The sequence below is a fragment of the Trichosurus vulpecula genome, chromosome 1 (assembly GCF_011100635.1).
Source record: "Trichosurus vulpecula isolate mTriVul1 chromosome 1, mTriVul1.pri, whole genome shotgun sequence".
Classification (NCBI taxonomy): Eukaryota; Metazoa; Chordata; class Mammalia; order Diprotodontia; family Phalangeridae; genus Trichosurus; species Trichosurus vulpecula.
In genome coordinates, this window is record NC_050573.1 from 3,931,475 (window position 1) to 3,947,356 (window position 15,882).

Below are 15,882 nucleotides of genomic sequence, written 5' to 3' on the forward strand. Positions count from 1 at the left end.
GAGGGAGTGTTGGTGCATGATTTTCTGTTTGCAGATGATTGTGCACTCAGTGGAGCCTCTGAAGCTTAGATGCAACAAAGGATGGATCAATTCTTTGCTGCTTGTGCTAATTTTGGCCTAACAATTGATACTAAGAAAACTTAGGTGCTCATCAGCCACCACCACACCATCCATATGTGGAACCATCAGTTATAGCAAACGGAGAAGTTTACCTTGGTAGTGTACTTTCCAAGGATGTACGCATTGATAATGAGGTTGACACACACACATCACCAGAGCTAGCTCAGTGTTTGGGAGGCTCCAAAGGAAAATATGAGAGAAGAGGTATTAGACTGACTACCAAACTGAAGGTCTATGAAGCTGTGGTGCTGACCTCATTGGTGTATGCCTGTGAATCCTGGACAGTCTGCCAGCACCATGCCAGGAAACTGAATAGCTTCCATTTCAATTGTCTTAGGAAGATTCTGAAGATCACCTGGCAGGATAAGGTACCAGACACTGAGGTCCTTACTTGAACCAGACTGCCAAGCATTTAGGCTCTGCTTCAGAGAGTGCAACTCTGATGGGCTGGCCACATTGTTTGCATGCAAAATGTTCACTTGCCAAAAAGACTATTTTATGGAGAACTCACACAAGGCAAACATTCACATGGTGGTCAGAAGAAGCAATACAAGGACACTCAAGGTCTTTCTCAAGAACTTTGGAATTGTGTGACACAGGACTGCTCAGCATGGCGTTCCCACGTCAGGGAAGGTGCTGTGCTGTGTGAGCAAAGCAGAATTGAAACAGCTCAAAAGAAACACAGGATGCACAAATTTGGAGCATCCACCCCAAATGTTCACATGGACTATTTGGTCCATACCTGTGGTAGAGCATTCCGAGCTCGTATTGGCCTGATCAGCAACAGTCAGACACACTGAATCTTGACTGAAGCAGAATGATGTCATTTTGGTCCTCTTCAAAAATGAAGGACAACAACCAACCAACCAATATTGCTTTGACTATACTGACATTCGTTGGCGAGGTGATGTCTCTGCTTCTTAGCATGCTGTCCAGATTTGTCATAACTTTCCTTCTAAGGAGCAACATCTTTTAATTTCATGGATGCAGTCTCAGTTTGCAGCGATCTTTGAGCCCAAGAATATAGAGTCTGCCACTGCTTCCATTTCTCTTCCCTCTATGTGCCAGGAAGTGATGGGACCAATTGCCAAGATCTTAGTATTTTTGATAATAAACTTCAAGTCAGCGAATACACTCTTCTCTCTTAATTCTTCACTTTCTGCCCATCAGAATGGTATCATCAGCATATCTGAGACTGTTGATATCTCCTCCAGCAACCTTAATTCCAGCTTTTGATTTATCTGGCCTGGCATTTCACATGATGTACTCTACTTGTAAGTTAAATAAATAAGGTGACAATATACAGCCTTGTTCTTTTCCAATCTTAAACCAATCAGTTGTTCTACAATCAGTTCTAACTGTTACTTCTTGGCCTGCATACAGGTTCTTCAGGAGAAAAGTAAGATGATCTGGTACTCCCATCTCTTTGAGGACTTGCCTCATTTTGTGATCCACACAGTCAAAAATTTTAGTGTAGTCAATGCAGCAGAAGTAGATGTTTTTCTGGAATTCCCTTGCTTTCTCCATAATCCAGCGAATGTTGGCAATTTGGTCTCTAGTTCCTTTACCTCTTTGAAAGCTAGCCTGTTTTTCTGGTAATCCTTGGTTCATATATTGCTGAAACCTAGCTTGCAGAATCTTTAACATAATAACCCTGCTGGTGTGTGAAATGATCTTAAATGTTCAGTAGTTTGAACATTTCTTGGCATTGCCTTTCTTTAGGATTGGGACAAATTGATCTTTTCCAAGCCAGTGGCCACTGATGAGTTTGCCAAATTTGCTGACATACTGAATGCAACACTTAAACACATTCATCTTTTAGGATTTTAAATAGCTCAGCTGGAATTCCATCACTTCCACCAGCCTTATTGTTAGCAATGCTTCCTAAAGCTCATTTGACTTCATATTCCAGGATGTCTGACTCTAAATTGGTAACCACACCATTGTGGTTATTGGTGATGTTAAGATTTTTCTTGTACAGTTCTTTTGTGTATTCTTACCACCTCTTCTTAATATCTTCTACTTCTGTTAAGTCCCTACGATTTTTGTCTTTTATCATGCCCATTTTTGCATGAAATATTCCCTCGATATCTCCAATTTTCTTGAAGATATATCATCTTTCCCATTCTGTTTTCTTCTATTTCTTTGCATTGATCATTTAAGAAAACCTTATTTTCTCCTCCTATTCTCTGGGATTCTGTATCCAGATTGGTATATCTTTTTCGTCCTCTTTTCCCTTTTGCTTTCCTTTTTGCCTCGGCTATTTATAAAGCCTCATCAGATAGCCATTTTGCTTTCCTACCCTTCATTTTCTTGGGAATGTTTTTTTGTTGTTACCTTCTATACGATATTGTGAACCTCCGTCCATAGTTCTTCAGGCATGCTATCTACCAGATCTCATCCCTTAAGTCTATTCATCACCTCCACTTCATATTGATAAGGCATGTTATTTAGGTCATACTTATATGATCTGATGGTTTTCCTTACTTTCTTCAATTTAAGTCTGAATTTTGCAGTAAGAAGCTCATGATGTGAGTCACAGTCAGCTCCAGGGCTTGTTTTAACTGACTGTATTGAGCTTCTCCAACCTTTGGCTGCAAAGTATATAATCAAATATGATTATATTGACCACTTATACTGAGCATTTGGTGATGTCTATGTATGGAGTCACCTTTTGGACAGTTGCAAAAAAGTGTTTGATATGATCAGCGAGTTATCTTGACAAAACCCTATTAGTAGCTGCCCTGCTTTGTTACAAATATATCAATAAATGCTTTGAAGACTTTCAGAGAGTCAGTTAGGCGGCTCAGTGAGTAGAGCACCAGTCCTGGAGTCAGGAGGATCTGAGTTCAAATCTGACCTCAGACACTTGACACACTTACTAGCTGTGTGACCTTGGGCAGGTCACTTAACCCCAATTGCCCTGCCTTCCCCCCTCCAAAAAAAAGACTTTTAGAAAAATCTACTACCCATTTCTGTATAAAATGGATTTCCCTTAATAGAAGCAATATCTATCTAAAATCCAGAGCAAACATTAAATGTAATGGAGAAGTGCTCACTATAGCCATAAGACAAGATATTGGTTTTTGTATGGTGTCTCCACTATAGGCTTGTAAGCTCCCTGAAGGCAGGGATTGTTTTTTACTTTATTTCAAACCCCAGGGTGGGTGGGTGGCAGATCCTTGATGGCAAAGTGAATTGGGCATTTTTGTCTAGCTTTCCCAACATACTCCTATAAGCAACTCCCCAAAAGTGAGATACTGAATTCTGAGCAGGAAAATCAATAAACAATCACAATGAGTAATTTTTTTTCCAGCCCAGGATAGCTCAGGACAGAAACACAGTCTCCCTCCTCCTCTCTCTTTCTTTCCTCAATGCCTCTCCTTTTATTATGGGATTTCAACATACCTAGTTGTTTCAACAATTTAGCTAGGCGTCTCCTCATCAACACCATCTCCAGAGCCCCACACAAATGGCTCTGTCCTCCCTTCTTATAGGGCTTCAGACATCAAACATCATCTGAATCACCAGAGCTCAGGCTCTGGTGACTGGTTCTTGAGTTGGCCCCTCCCCTTAGGACCCTGGGAGGTTCACATCCACATGGATTACGTTAACACCTAATGGGGTTTGGGCGTGGGGCTTAGCACTTAGTAAAGCTCACTGAGATAAACAAAGAAAACAAAGGCCATTCTGGTTACACTCCACCCCTTGGTCCCTGGGGGTCCAAGGCACTTCCCCCACCCCAACAAAAACAAATCCATGCCTCCCTCCTGGATCCCAAGCAGCCCAAGCTGAAGGGACCAAAAAGGCAGACTCAGTGCCTTGCTGCAAAGTTTCCATCTTGCCCCAGGGCTGGATTTCAGGCTCCTGGGTGCCAACTCCAGCTGGCCTCACCTGGCTTCTTCTGGAATCCCAATGTAGGTGGTTCCCCATCTTTGTGCTCACCTCACCAAAGTCAGCTGGAAAGCAGCTCACTGCTCTCACCTTTCCAAAGTTCTCATGCAAGGCAGTCTTCTGCTCTGTCTGGGTCAGTATTTTGGCAGCTGTAGTCCGTTTCTTTTTTCTCACCAGCCCCTCCTGCCAAATCTGTAGGAAGGCCATTCTCCAATTCTCCAAGGCCATTCTCCACTCCTATTTCAAAACTCCATATACAATATAATCTCAAGACTTTCACCCTTTCAGCACAGTCCTCCAGGGCCAGGCTTATCAGCTTAAGCCCTGGGAAGAAGGGATTATCTCCTGCTCTGGGCCCCTGGGAAACCACGCCCAGCACTTCCACCGGCCTGTTTTCCTTCAGGACTTTATTGCTCCTGAGGCTGCACAGAACCATAGCCACTCCAAGTACAAAAAGCAATCCAAAAACCGGGAAACATTCAACCAGCCCAGTACCCCAACACGCCATGCTTCCTTGTTAAAGCCAGATCCTGCCGACTACTCCATTTGTTTCAACAATCTGGCTAGCAGCTTCTGTGGGGGTATAAGATTCACCCATAGCCAGCACCTAGAAAGCTGCCAACAGCACAGGTTCTTTTGATCTGCTTAATTAAGGAAAGCAAGGTGAAGGGGTTGACGAGCTTACTTTTAATTCAGCATTCAAATATCATTCAGTTAGCTCAGGGGAAAAAGCCAGCACCCTCAACTTCAAAACAAAATGCAAACAAATTACAAACATCAACAGACTTTGTCTGATTCAAATCCCAACACATAGTTACCAGAGTTCAACAAAGTTCCAACATCCGGGTTTACAAGCTGGAGGGCTCCTTAGCTACAGCTGCCCGGAGTCTCCTCATCAACACCATCTCCAGAGCCCCACACAAATGGCTCTGTCCTCCCTTCTTATAGGGCTTCAGACATCATCAAACATCATCTGAATCACCAGAGCTCAGGCTCTGGTGATTGGTTCTTGAGTTGGCTCCTCCCCTTAGGACCCTGGGTCCTAACATGGATTACGTTAACACCTAATGGGGTTTGCGCCTGGGGCTTACACCTAGTAAAGCTCACTGAGATAAACAGAGTCACTCAAAGAAAACAAAGGCCATCCTGGTTACAATAGTATGATTCCCTCAAACACCCTTATCTCCCAGTTCCTCAACATAAACATTTTCCATGATCTATTCCTCCACTCTTTATCAGCTGCACATTCAAGAGCTCTAAAATCCCTTATATGATCGTAATATGCTATTGTTCCACCTTTCCTTCTGCTTTGCAAACCCTAATACTGTTCTTCATTCTCATCATGACCTCCAATCCCTCTGGCTAGATTCTCCTCCATCTTGACCCTTGGGTGAGTCAGTTCAATTCCACACTATCCTCTTCTCATGAATCCCTTGCCCCTTTATCCCACTGCTGATCCTGCCCTGCCAAATCTCAGCCTTGGATTATTCCCACTATCCACAGCCTTCCTTCTCCTACTCATCCTGCCAAACAAAGGTGGAGAAAATCCTGAAACCATGCTGAATGGATTTACTACAGATTTGTCGCATCATCTGAACTGTGCCATGACTCCACTTCCCTGGCTCACCATCCCACTCACATATTGCTTTTTCCCCAAGCTTTTCAATCCTCCTCACACCTGTAGAGGCTCCCCCTCCCACCACTGTATCCAATGAGAATGGTGCCTCATATTTCACTGAAAGAATTAAGGCCATTCACCAAGTTTCCTCTTCTCCTCAAATCACATTTCCCAGCTGCCTTCTGCCACTATCTCCACCTTCACCTACCTCATAGCAAGAGGTGATCCTTTTCCTTGCCAAGTTTAACCTTTTCCTGTGCATGAGATTCTATTCTATCCCATCTTCTCCAGTAGATTTCATCCTTTATCTTCCTTACTCTCTCACTTATCTTCACACGTTCACTGTCTACTGAAACATTCAAGGCAAATAGGTAGTAGAATAGAGTTAGGAAGACCTGAATCCACATGCGGCTTCAGATACTGACTAGCTATGTGACCCCAGGCAAGTCACTTAACCTCTGTTTGCCTCAGTTTGCTCATCTATAAAATGGAGACAGTAATATTCCTAACTGCCTAAAAACATGCCCAGGCTTCCACATTCTCAAAAATCCCTTACTTGATCCTTACTTACTTTTTTTTAATAGTTGCAATCAATTTATTAAAAGAGATGATTGGTTAGGCATCTGCAATGGTGACTTCAACTTCTACACCTGGTTCATTGCTGATAGAAGTGATCTGTTTAACAATATCAGAAGGACTGTGCAAATTGTGTGAGGTAGTGAGAAAATAACGTGTGAAGACTTCACAGGGTATATGTATGTATATACATATATATATATATATGTATGTATGTATGTATTAATGATTGAGAATCAATATTTAGAGAAAAGGGAAATGGGATAAATTTGAGTCTGTGGGAATCTGACTATTTAGCCTTTAGGAATGTCTTTCTCCCCCTTCTTCTTTAGATTTGTAGATGTCACCTCAGCTGTGAATGGAATACAAGACTGCGAAAGCTTCCCTATGAATAACTCAGGCAAGGTGATACTCAAATAGTACAAATTTAGTTAGGATGTGGACCTCACTAGGCCTAAGTTTCGTTTTCCTGTAAATCAAATGATTTCGGGGAAATCAGGTGGTATTCCCCTCTCCCCCTCCCCTAGCCTACTCACAAACCACCATCTTAACAGTAAAGTTTCCTTATAGGGTAATTCTGTAGTTTCTGTGCTGGTACTGGGTAAAACTTATTCTTGGTTAGATTGTGAGTTCACCTGTCCCCGCAAATGGGGACAGAGGTCCAGCCTCTGGGGCGAGATTTCTTAGAATTGTTTGTACAAGGATATATATCCCCTTGCTTGTTTCTCCGCCTTGCCTCTCTTCACTACCATCTCCGCCCTGGTAGTGGGAGATGCCCAATTCTCGCGAGACTTGATCAAATAAAGCTTCTGTTTTGTTTCTACCTTGAGAAAGCCGAGTCACCTCTGTTTTTTTATTTGAGTCAGTGGTCTGTTGACCCACACAAAATCAATAAGGCGTTTGTGGATTCTCATCTGGAATCTATCGCAAGTCTTTGAATCTTCACCACAAGGGGTTTTTCTAGTTGTGATCCAAAGTGTCTTAGTGGGCATTCGAACAGGTCCCTTCACTTTCAAGTTCTTTTCTTTGGCTCCTCTAATTAGGTCAGCACACACTTTCTCGAGTGATTTCACATTGCGGCTGGTGAGGGTGATCCGCATCCGGTGAATGGCCCCACAAGGGTCTTGCCAGTGTCTTTGAAAGCCATGGCGGTGGAGCGGCTTCCTGACCGACTTATTCTTTAGTGAGAACGAACAGCGGTGAGTCAGGAGGAGGAGAGGCAGGGACTGCCGACTCCACGTGGCAGCAGCAGCGATACCTTCACCAAAGAGCTTGATCCTTACTTTCTACTCCTTTACCCCTGTATTACATAAGGAAGTAGCCTTACTCCTTACCAAGGCTAGCCCCTCACCTGGCTCAAGTAATCCTATTCCATTTCATCTCCTCCAACAGGTTGTTTCCTCTGTCATCCCTGATCTCTTACTTATCTCCTATCTCCAACCTCTCCCACTCTACTGGCTCATTTCCTACTGTTTACAAACGCATCTGTGTCTCCCACATCATAAAAACCCTCACTTAAATCCTTCCATCCGGACTATCATACTACAGTTCTTCTGTCCTTTGTAGCTAAACTTCTTGAAAAGGCCTTTTACAACAGGTGCCGCCATTCTCTCTCCTTTAACGCTTTTCTTAACCCCTTACAATTTGGCTTCCAATGTCGTCATTCCACTGAAACTGCTCACTCCAAAATAGCTAATGATCTCTAAATTGCCATATCCAGTGGTTTTTTCTCAATCCTCATTCTTTTAGACTTTGACACTGTTGATCACTCTCTCCTCCTTGAGACTCTCTTCTCTCTAGTTTTTTTGGGACACCCACTCTCTCCTGGTTCTGCTATTTGCTCCTTCTTTGCCTCCTTTGCCTCCAGGTCATGCCTTCTAATCATAGGCATCCCTCAGGGCTCTGCCCTGGTCCCGCTTTTCTTCTCTCTATAGTACTTCACTTGGTAGTTTCATGGGCTCTCATGGATTTAATTACCATCTTTATGCTGATGATTCTGTAAATAGTTTAAGTCGTACTGGGGAGGAATTAAACATTTATTAAGTGCCTATATGCCAGGCATTGTGCTAGGCAACTTTGACAAATATTACTTTTTCATTCATGGGAATTGTTCTTTGAATGTTGATAGAATTCACTTGATCCTGAGTTGGTTTTTTTAAGAGCTTATTTATGGATTGTTTGATTTCTTTTCTAACACTAGGTTATTTAAATAATCATTCTTTTGTTAAGCTTGGTATTTATATTTTTGTAATATTCATCTATTTCAAGTTTCCATTTTGTTTAGCACATAATTGGGTACAATATTTTCTGATAATTTTATTTGCTTTGAGTTCTCCTTTATCATTTTGATATGACCAATTTGGTTTATCACCCTTTTTCTTAAACCAGTTTAACTAAGTTTATTAGTTTTCTTTAAAAAAATGATTCCTAGTTTTATCAGCTCAATAGTTTTTTTGCTTTCAATTTTTGGGGTTAAGTGACTTGCCCATGGTCACACAGCTAGTAAGTGTCAAGCATCTGGGGCTGGCTTTGAACTCAGGTCCTCCTGACTCCAGGGCTGATGCTCTATTACTGCGCCACCTAGCTGCCCCTAGAATTTCTTTGTTACTTAGTAGGGGGCTTTCAGTTTGTTGTTAGGAACATTTTAAAAACTACACATTCAAATTGTTGATTTTTTGTTGTTGTTGATGAAATTATTTACCCCTCAGAACTGCTTCAGCTGTATCTCATAAGTTTTGATAAGCTATCTTAGTATTTTATTGTCTTTGATGAAATTTTCTATTTCGCTAATTTGTTCTTTAGCTCATCAGATTTCTGAATTGTCTCCCATCACTTTAAAATTCTTTAAAGGTCTGTTGTTGCATATTTTGTCAATTAATGAGCATTTATTAAGCACCTATTGTGTGCCAACCACTTTTACATTGTGATCAGTAAATATGTATAGTATTTCTGCTTTTCTACATTTTGGGGAGGGGCAAGGTTTTTGATAAGATATGCCCCAATAAATGGCACAGGTGCCATTTGCTGCTAAGGATATGTAAATGTCTTTCTATTCCCATTAATTACCAGAAATCTATCCTCTCTAATTTTTCTATTCAGGTCTTTTATCTTGGTTAATTTGTCTAGGTCTGGAAGGAGTATATTAAAGTCTCACCACTTATAGCTGTACTATTTCCCCCTACAATTTGATTGCTTTTTCCTTTAAGTTTTTAGATTCAGTATTATTAGGTGAATATATATTAGGTATTGATATTGATTCATTATTTGCTGCCTTTTAAACAGAAGTCAAATTCCCCCCCATCTCATTTTGTCCATATGAACTGCTGCTTATTTGAAATTATGATTGATTGCTTTTCTGAGTTTACAAGAAGTATAATAGATTTTGTTCCAGTCCAGAATGCCCCAAAGCTACTCCCTCTGGTTGGGTGAAGGCTTGAGCTGGTCTGAGCTGTGGGCCTCAACAAGGCAGTGATGTACTGGACCTGTCCCAGATCACCTTGAGAATGCTCTCTTTGGCTTGCTCCTGCAGCCACAGGCTACATGGAAGATTCAGGCTGGAGTCACTAACACTCTTGTTTTTTTAATAAAGCCTATTACCTCTAATCAGGCTTCCCATGCTACCAGAAAAGAGTCCAAGACTGAGTTTGTTGCCATCACATTTACTATCTTCATTCTTTCATACTATCCTTAGATAAAGGACGCCTTTAGCATCACACAAGTGATTATCGGGGTTAGGTGCCTCACCATCCAGAGGTAGGAAGGCTCTCTGGTCCAGTACTCTCTCAGACCTCACTTTCAGGAAGTCACTGAATAAAGTTGGACTACTTTTAGATATGAAGCCACTTACCCACTTCAGCTCTTCCTTACTCATTTCCTTGTATAGTCCCCAAGGCTTGAAGCTACTGTCTCCCCCTCTCCCCCACCAACAATATTCTATAAAGCCTATGGAAAAGGTTGCTACCCTGCCCTTAATTTTCATGTTTTTGGCCTTTTCCCTCCCCTAAATGGGTAGGTTGGACAGCTTCCTAGAAATGCTCTGGACAACAAAGGAGTGGAATTATTGGAAGGCACCTTGCTTTTTAATGCTATGGGGAGATGAAATTCTTTTCATAACCATAATGGGAAATGGCCATGGTAAAAAGTTATTAGGATTATTAGACTTCTTGTATACAAATGCTACAGGAACATATAAAGGGATGATATAAAGGGTCTTTTAAGCAGGGGTGGTTGGCTGGTGGGACAGGGGTTCAGTCCTGGTGCTGTCTCAAGTCAGATTGCATGTATGAGACTCATGACAAGAAGTATCTGTGAGGGAAACAATCGTAGCACTGAAGTTATGGCTGTGAACTGGATGTTCCTGGTGCTGCTCCTGGTCATCACTGCTTTTGTAACAAAAGACATTCTTATAACTGCCTGTTGCCTTGCCTCCACTCCAGGAATTGTACTTTCTGGATAACTATTTATTTGTGTTAAGTGTCATCTCCAAAGCTGCTAGGTTTCATCCTGAAGTCAAAATGGTTATTTTAGTGGTGAAAGATCCTCTATGGAATTTTTCTGCCTTTACCAACAAAAGGTAGAATGTAGTAGAGTCATTGGTTTTGGGTATTTTTGTTGCCTGAAGCATAAAATCATTGCCTGTGGGAAAAAAATTTAAGTTTCAAAAAATTAAAAGAACTCTTTCTGTCCTTCACAGATGTCTTTTTGACTTAGCATGACCACTGCCACAATGGATACAGAGACAGAGGGGAGAAGAGTCATTTCACTTGAATTGTATCCTTTTAAATCTTAAAGTTTTAATTGCATTCCATGGTTCATAAGTTTTTCACCATATTCAAATCCCAAGCTTGCTTGGAATAAACTAGCCCTGACTCAAATCTTAAAGAACACAAATAAGAATATTAGGAAATTATAGAGATGCATCTTCAGCTTTGAAATAAAAACTTTCTAACAGACCTATTGAAAACTAGGAAGGGGTGACTATTCATAAGAGGTCTTCAAGTAATAGCTGAATGACCATTTGTAGGGAGGTGTCAGAGATATTCTTGTTCAGGGAGCCAGTGTGGTGTTGTAGAAAAACACTGTAATGGCAAGCAGGGTGGGACTTTCTTGTTGTCTTTTGTTTTGGAGTGCTCCTCAGCATTGAGGCAATCAAGTGTCTTTGAGTATTGCCTTTCTTTGAATCAAGAGTGATTGACTGGAAACTACATGATGTGGTGCTAGTGATTAAAGATCTTTCCCAACACCCTTTTGCTAAGCAGAAGCTAAGTCTTAGGTCTACACCCTTTTGGTAAGTAGGCGCTAAGCCCCAGGGCCCTAAACAGGGTATATATGCTCTAAGGTTGGCATTTTGCTTTGGGGGCACACTCATTGGAAGAGTTTTGGTGATTTGTCCAGATAAGGCTCTGGGTAGTGTTACAACAATCTTGCTAGCAGCTATTGTGTCTGTGTAAAACCAACAACAACCAGCACACAGAACGTTGCAAGCCCAGGTTCTTTCGATCTGCTTTACCAAGGAAAGCAACATTAAGTGGTTAACAATTTTACTTTAATCCAGCATACAAATATCATTGACTTAGTTCAGGGGAAAAAGCCAGCACACTGAACTTCAAAGCAAATACAAATTACAAACACCAACAGACAGACCTTGTCTGATTCAAATCTCAATGCATAGTTACCAGGTTTAACAAAGTCCTAACATCCAGGTTTACAAGCTGGAGGGCTCTTAACTATAGCTGCCCAGAGTCTCCACATCAGCATACCACCAAGAGTGAGAGCCCTAAGTAAATAGCTCTGTTCCCTCTTTTTATGCACTCTTTAGCCATCATCAAACGTCATCTGAGCGACCAGAATTTAAGCTCTTAATATTGGCTCTGGTCTTAGCAATTCCCCTTAGGACCCTGAGGGCTTCATGCCCGCATAGGCTTAGCACCTAATAGATGGGGGTTTGGGCCTGGGGCTTAGCACCTAATAAGACTCAATCAAAGACATCCAACTTAATTGATATTACAAGGAGCCATTGCAGCCCCCCAGCTTTGAAAACCCAGATGTTGGTGCTTCTCACTCTCTGGTAACTGTATGTGTATTGCTATGGTCAGAGAGATAGAAACCTGTCTACTGATTGTGTTTATTTGCTCTATTTACATAATTTCTGATTGTAATTTCTGTTTGTGTTTTCTCTGAAGTTCAAGGTACTTTTTCCCCTGAACTAAGTGAATAATATATGTTTAATTAAAGTGAGATTGTTAACCCCTTAAAGTTGTTTTCCTTAGAAAAGCAGATCAAAGAAACTGTGCTAGCAGCCCTCCTGTGTGCTGGCATCATTGGTCTTATATTCCCACAGCAGCTGCTAGCAAGACTGTTGTTACAAGCACTCAGCCGAGCTCTCCCAAATTCTTCTCCAGATAACTCTAATGCCTCAACTTGAATTCTGGAGCAGCAGAACCAACAAAAAGTCAGGTGAAACAACTGTTGAGTCCAGGACAACGGAGGAGGTTGACAGGAAAGGTCTATTTCACCAGGGTGGTGTTCAGACCTGAATGGCAGCAGCACAGATCACTCAGTGTAGGCTATACCAGAGTGCCAACAAGCAGGCCTTGGAGATGGCTACACTGGTGGCAGCAACATCTTTGGGAGATCTCAGTCCACGGATTGTGTGTGTGTGTGTGTGTGTGTGTGTGTGAAGTTGGCCAGCAGAAGGTTGCCAGGGATCCTTTGTTGGCACTGGGTTCAGGAACCTGTTTATTGCCCATGTGCAGTTCTGGGTCACAGTCCAAGTGCCAAAAGGAATGATAGCACTTGAGGCTGCAGGGCAGAAGGGGTCTGGTCTTGGTTACAGCATGGGAAAGCATGCTTATGGTTACTCACAGGGGAGTAGGGACCCTGGTCTCACTTCAAAGACAGAGGGAAGCACTAGTAATTATGGTTGCAGGAGAGCGGGGGTTCTGGTCATGGTCCCAGGGCCAGGATCAGAAGGTGGGTTACTACTGGTGGCTACAGGGAAACAAGGTTCTCTCCTAGGTAAAGGTCAGAAGAGTAATGACCACATATCTCCTTAGATCACACTGCCTTGAAAGCACTAAAAATATACAGCCCCCCAGGGTTAGCTCTAAAAAGAGTATGATGAAAGGCCTAAATCCCTAGGAGCAGAGCCCAACTTTAACATCAAGTTAAAAGTCAAGAAATAGGCTGGAAAAATGAGCAATCAGCAAAAAGGAACCTGACCATAACAAGCTACTACAATGATAGGGAAGATCAAGACACAAACCCAGAAAACAATGTCAAAGCTGCTACAAGCAAAGCCTCAAAGAAAAAAAAGTGTGAAATGGATATAGGTCCAACAAGAATTCCTGGAAGAGCTCAAACTGGATTTTAAAAATCAAAGGAGGGAGGAAAAATTGGGAAAAGAAATGACAGTGACGTAAGAAAATTATGAAAAGAGAGTCAACAGCTTAGTAAAAGAGGCACAAATATCCAAGGAACAAAAGATATCCTTAAAAATTAGAATTGGGCAAGTGGAAGTTCATGATTCTATGAGACGCCAAAAAAAAAAAAACAAACTAAAAGAATAAAAAAAAATAAGACAATGTGAAATATCTCAAAGGAAAAACTGACCTGGAAAACAAAAAAGACAAATTTAAGTATTATTGGATTACCTGAAACCTGTTATTAAAAAAAAAAAGCCTAGACATCATCTTTCAAGAAATTATCAAAGAAAAATGCCCTGATATTCTAGAACCAGAAGATAAAATGGAAATCAGAACAATCTACTGATCACCACCTGAAGGAGATCCAAAAATTAAAACTCCCTAGAGTATTATAGCCAAATTTCAGAGCTCTCAGGACAAGGAAAAAATATTGTAAAGTCAAAAAGAGACAATTTAAAATATTGTGGAGCCACTGGCAGGATCACACAAGATTTAGCAGCTTCTATGTTAAAGGACTGGAGGGCTTGAAACATGATTTTCCGGAAGGGAAAGGAGTTATGATCACAACCAAAAATAACCTACCCAGCAAAACTGAGTATAATCCTTTGGGGGAAAAATTAGACATTCACTGAAATTGAGGGCTTTCAAACATTCCTGATGAAAAGGCCAGAGTGGAACGGAAAATCTGACTTTCAAATATAAGACTCAAGAGAAGCATAAAAGGATAAACATGAAAAAGAAATCTTAAGGGAATCAGTAAGATTAAATTGTTCACATTCCTATATGGGCAGATAATTGTAATTCCTTGGACCTTGATTGTTATTGTGGCATTTAGAAGGAGTGGATGGAGACAAAGGCCTGAGTATGAGTTGACTCTGATGGGATGATTTCAAAGAAGTAAAATTAAGGGATAAGAAAGAAGGATGCATTGGGAGAAGGGGGAAGGGGGAGGAAGAATGGAGAAATATCTCACATAAAAGAGACACAAAAATTAGAGTTTTTACAATGGAGGGGAAAATGGGGGGAGGGCTGGCAGGCAATGCTTACATTTCTTTCATCAGAATTATGTTTAGTTGGCTATAGAAACCTATCTTACCCAACAGGGAAGTAGGAAAAGGGGATAAGAGAAGGGGAGGAGGGCTGATAGAAGGGAGGGTAGATTAAGATAGATTAGTCAGAAGCAAAACAGACTTCTGAGGAGGGGCAGGGTAAAAAGAGAGAGGATAAACAGATTAAAAAATAGGATGGAAGGAAAGAAATATGAATGGAATGAACTCACCCATAAAACATAAAAAAGTGGAGAGCAGAACAGATTAGAATCCAGCAATATGTTGTTTACATACTTGAAACAGGGATATATAAAGAGTAAAAATAAGGGGCTGAAGCAGAATCTCTTATGCTCCAGCTAAGGTAAAAAAAAAAAAAAAGCATGGTTAGCAATCATGACCTTACAAAAAGCAAAAACAGACCTAATTAAAAGAGATAAGCAGGAAAATGACATTTTGCTGAAAAGTATCATGACAATGAAGTAATATCAATGTGAAACAAATATATAACAAACGGAATGGCATCCAGATTCTTAAAGGAAAAGTTAAATGAGTTACAGAAGAAAATACTAAAACTAATACTAGTAGGGGACCTCAACTTTCCCTTGTCAGAACTAGATAAACAAGAAAACAGTTAAAGAGATGAATAGAAATTTAGAAAAGTTAGATATAATAGATCCCTGGAAAAAACTGCATAAGAATAAAAAGGAATATGCCTTTTTTTATCAGCTGTACATGGCACCTTCACAAAAAGCTGACCATGTATTAGGGCACAGACCCTCCTAACCAAATGCAGAAAAGCAGAAATAATAAATGCATCCTTTTCAGACCATTAATGCAACAAAAAGTATGTTCAATAAAGGGCCATAGAGATTAAAGATAATTGGAAACTAAATAATCTAACCCTAAAGAATAAGTGGGTCAAAGAACAAATCATAGAAACAATAAATAATTTAAAGAGAATGACAATGAGACAACATACAAAATTTGTGAGATGCTCCTAAAACAGTACTTAGGGGAAAATTTATATCTCTATATGCTTACATTAATAAAATAGAGAAAGAGCAGATCAGTGAATTGGGCATGCAATTCCCACTTATTCCTAACCTATGGAAAAAGAGGTCAGTAGAAAACATGGACCTTGAGGGGCCCCTTCCTTGAGACCATGAGAACTCATATCCTACTCACAATTCCAAATCCAAGG